Source organism: Carlito syrichta, unplaced genomic scaffold (assembly GCF_000164805.1).
Source record: "Carlito syrichta isolate Samal-C Ts95f unplaced genomic scaffold, Tarsius_syrichta-2.0.1 Scaffold305756, whole genome shotgun sequence".
In the NCBI taxonomy this organism is placed as follows: Eukaryota; Metazoa; Chordata; class Mammalia; order Primates; family Tarsiidae; genus Carlito; species Carlito syrichta.
Genome location: NW_007249852.1, coordinates 1,029,822 through 1,034,442, shown reverse-complemented (window position 1 = coordinate 1,034,442; position 4,621 = coordinate 1,029,822). Strand labels below are relative to the sequence as shown.

Here is a 4,621-nt window from a genome sequence, read left to right as displayed (position 1 = left end):
TCTGGGCGACCGAGTGAGACTCCAACTCAAAAAAAAAAAAAAAAATTTTTCAGGCTGGGCGTGAGGATTGCCTGAGTTTGAGACCAGTATGGGCAACTTGGTAAGACCTCATCTCTACAAAAAATCAAAAAATTAGCCGTGTGTGGTGACATGCACCTTTAGTCCCAGTTACTTGGGAGGCTGAGGCCGAAGGATCACCTGAGCCCGGCAGGTCGAGACTGCAGTTGCTGTGAGCGTGTCACTGCACTCCAGCCAGGTTGACGGAGTGAGAGCCCAACTAAAAAAAAATTTGTTTTTTCTTTGTAGAGATGGGGGTCTTGTTGTGTTGCCTAAGACAGGCTGGTCTTCCTACCACCTTGGCTTCCCAAAGTGCTGGGATTACACTCTTGAGCTACCACACCCTGCCAGTTTGTTTATTTTTAGAGAGTCACCCAGGTTGGAATGCGGTGACGTAATGATAGCTCAGTGCAGCCTTGTAAGTTTTTTTGTTTTGAGTCGGCATCTTACTCTGTCGCCCAGGCTAGAGTGCAGTGGCATGCTCATCATGGCCACCACAGCCTTGATCTGCTGGACTCAGGCAATTCTTCCGCTTCAGCCTTCCAAGTAGCTGGAACCACAAGCATGTACCACCACGACCGGCTTGCTTGCTTGCTTATTTATTTATTTATTTATTTTAGAGGCGAGGCTCACCACCTGGGCTCAGACAATCCTCTCATATCCGCCTTCCAAAGTGCTGGGATTACGGTATGAGTTACAGTGCCTTGTGCAAGTCTTTGTTTAGAGGAAATCTTGCCCAGACCGCAATAAATGAAAGAGTGGGGCTGCTCTGGTTTCTAAGACATTGCTTCTTACCTGAGGACAGTTTTGCCCCAGGGACACATGGCAATGTGGAGAGACAGATTATCCAGTCTCAGATGGCAATAGTGCGGACGTTGCAACATCCTGCTTTAAAGGAGCAGGGCCTCAGTGCACTTGGTCACTGCTTATTCCCTGTTCACTCACAGTCCACAGTTATTGTTCCATAGTGGGTGCTCAACAAATATTTATTGAATGAAAGCTGAGGTAGGGGGATGGGGTCCAGGACCTAGCCTGCTTGACACCCAAAGAAGATACTACTAAGCCCTAGGCTGCTTTCTGTGGAGGGTGGCTCTGTACTTTCAAAGCTGTTGTGTCTGCCACTCCTTGTGGCCCTCATGATGCTCCCGCAGTGTGCAGGGTAGACAGCTTGGCAGACACATGACGGAGCTGGGACCAGGCAGAACCTAGTTTCCTGTCACCGTACCGCACTGATGGCTGGGAGCCACCTTTGTGTTGGATGATGAAGGAAAGCTTTTGGACTCATCCTAGCATGGCTCAGGTGAAAAACTCTCCCTGTGGCTTAGCTATATGCTCCTCACCTCCATCTATGTTTCTGTGTTGGTGTTTCACCAACTCTTGTTGTGTAGTTAGGATTACGGGCTGAATGGAAACCTATACTTAGCTCGGCGATGGCCAGTTATGTCTACACTGGCCATAGTGTAAGCATGATTCCATACTTCTTCGGTGGCACTAAGTGAAGTCCAGAGAAATCATTCCTACTGCACTATGAACTTGTTTCCTACTGACAGCAAGTATATTACAAGTCATTTGTTAGTAAAGAGTTGTTTTAAACGGTTTCCTTGTTTATAGCAATTAAATCAATTCAAGATTCTCCTGACAACAAAGGTCCTGTTACTCATTTGTATGAATATGAGCAGTTCAGCACAACAGGAAAGACTTCCAGGCAGGGAGGTGGCAGTTAATGTCTGCAGCAGTTTTGTGAGGAGTACTGTCTGGGGGCCTGCTCTAGTTCTTGGAGATGTAAAGATGTCAGGCACAATCCTGGTCTTCACAGACCTTGTAGTTTAGTTTGCAAGACATGGTCTACACTTTATTATTTTTTTTTAGAGACAGAGCTTCACTTTGTCACCCAGGGTGGAGTGCAGTGGTGTGATCATAGCTCTCTGTAGCCTCGAACTCCTAGGCTCAAACAATCTTCCTGTCTCAGTTTCCCAAGTAGCTAGGACTACAGATGTAAGCCACCATACCTGGCTAATCTTTTTTCTTCTAGTAGAGATGGGATCTCACTATGTTGCCCAGGCTGGTTTCAAACTTCTGGGCTGAAGTGATCCTCTTACCCTAGCCTCCCAAAGTGCTGGGATTACAGGCCACTGGGCCTGGTTGTGATCTGTGCTTTAAAGGATAAACAGAAAAAAAAAAAGATAAACAGCAACAGATGTCGCAGTACACACAGCAAATACTGTGGAATCCCAAAGACAGCAGAAGAAGTCAGTGGAGATTTCTTGGAAAAGAGGGTTTTGAGGTGGACCTGGACCACAAATCATATTTCTGGGCCTAAATATGGGAGACTTCTGAGAGTAAGAATGGTTCACAGAGCTGTCTGTGCTCTGGAGTTTCTCCCATGAACGTTCAGGGCTGAGGCCTGTTATAAAACCAGGGTGCCAAAAAAATGTATACACATTTTAAGTGATGCTATCTATGTATTACTTTTCGAAGTTGCATTGAATTATGGTAGCAATGTGCAATTGCAGAAGTCAAATGTCAAATGTGACTTGTATGCATCTTTTGTTATTGGTATATATTGAGTATTATAATTTTATTTAGTTTTTGAAAGCAGGATTTATTGAGAGGATAGAAAAGCTCCCAGAGCAATAGAATGGGTTGCCTGAGTATTACAATTTTAATACAGTTTTTTCCTTTCTTCAAATGTGTATCACTTTTTTGGCACCCTCTGTATGGTCTGAAAAAGAGACTCAGCCTGTGGCAAGGACCAACTCTGTTTACCAGCATTCAGGAGTTAAATAAGGGTTAGACCACAGAAGGACTTGAATTCCAAGTTTTAAAAGATGAGTATCCTTTAAGCAGGAGTAAACTAAGAGACCAACAGTGTTTTGTTTGTTTGAGTCGGGGTCTCAGTTGCCCAGACTGGAGTGCAGTGGCACGATCACAGCTCACCGGAGTCTCAACTCCTGGGATCAGGAAATCCTTCCCCCTCAGCCTCCTGAGTAGCTGGGACTACCAACATGCATCACCACGCCTCATTAATTTTGTTATTTTTGTAGAGATGAGGTCTTGCTATGTTGCCTAGGCTGGTCTCAAACTCCTGAGCTCAAGCAATCCTCCTGCCTTGGCCTCCCAAAATGCTGAGATTACAGGTGTGAGCCAGTTTCTAGCTGAGATCAATAGTTCTTATGCACTGAACTAGGGAAGAAGAGAGAGTATTTGATTGGTGGTGGGAAACCACCACTATGGGAAACGGGATGCCAGGGGGTACTTCTGGCTGACCTTGATGACCAGCTCTGTCTACATATCTAGTATTAACATATGGAGGCTCAGCCGGGCTCGGTGGCTCAGCCTCTAATCCCGCACCTTTCGGAGGCTGAGGTGAGTGGATTGCCTGAGCCCGCAGGTTTGAGACCCACCTAGGCAAAGTGGTGAGACCTCATCTCTACAATAAATCAAAAATCAGCCAGGCGTGGTAGTGTGCGCCTGTAATTCTGGCTACGCGGAAGGCTGAGGTGGAAGGATCGCCGGAGCCCAGTGGTTCGAGGCTGTGGTGGCCGGGAGCGGCCACTGCACTCCAGTCTGGGCGACAGAGTGAGACTTCAACTCAAAAAAAAAAAACTAAACTAAAATATGGAGGCTCGAGAAGTTCTGACTGTGTGGGCTGGGGCAGGAAGCCCATGCTACCCTACTGCTTTTATGTTCAGATCCCCTAGGAAGGGGAAACAGGGGAGTGTGGGCTTACAAGCTGCTAGTGACCATTTTTTCTGGCCAGGAAAAGGAATAAATCCAACATGCAGAACAAAATGGAGAAGAGTCCTGGTAGGGTTGGGGACCTTGAGGTCTACCTGCATCTTGGCCTTTATGTGATTGAGGGTGAGCCAGTTGAATGCCCCTTTTTGCCTGTGTGCACTAAATTTCAATTGCTTTTCTGTTATCAGAAAACAAAAACAGTCTGATTAACATAGCAATGAAAATCCGCTTGTAGCTGGGCTCTGTGGCTCAGCCTGTCATCCCAGCACTTTGGGAGGCCGAGGTGAGTTGATTACCTAAGCCCGCGGGTTCGAGACCCACCCAGGCAATTTAGTGAGACCTCGTCTCTACAATAAGCCAAAAATTAGCCGGGCATGGTAGCATGCACCTATAGTTCTGGCTACTTGGAAGGTTGAGGCGCAAGGATCGCCTGAGCCCAGCAGGTCAAGGCTGTGGTGGCTGGGAGCATGCCACTGCACTCCAGCCTGGGTGATAGAGTGAGACTCCAACTCAAAAAAAAAGAAAACCTGCTCTTAATAAATAATAAATCAACTTAACTTATCAATAAATCAATTTACCCAGTGAATTCATCATTGATAAAAGTTTCTCTGCCAGCAGAATTCATCTTTTAATGAGAATTAATCAAAACTTAAATCAAATGAGTAGGGCTTTAAATGGTGGAATTTTAGGTATTAACCCATGAAGGATTATTATTATATATTTTCTGAGAGGTAGACAGTAAGCTTCCTTGGCAGTTTTAAAATTGACCATGGAGCCGGGCTCGGTGGCTCAGCCTGTAATCCTGTGCCTTTGGGAGGCTGAGGTG

The 4,621-nt window shown here is 46.0% G+C and overlaps 1 protein-coding gene across 2 annotated transcripts in view; it reads right to left on the bottom strand.

Moving 5' to 3' along the window:
- The window catches only part of PIGL (phosphatidylinositol glycan anchor biosynthesis class L), a 91,550-nt gene that overhangs the window by 25,712 nt on the left and 61,217 nt on the right, over positions 1-4,621 (bottom strand). The gene's annotated exons all lie outside the window — the stretch shown is intronic.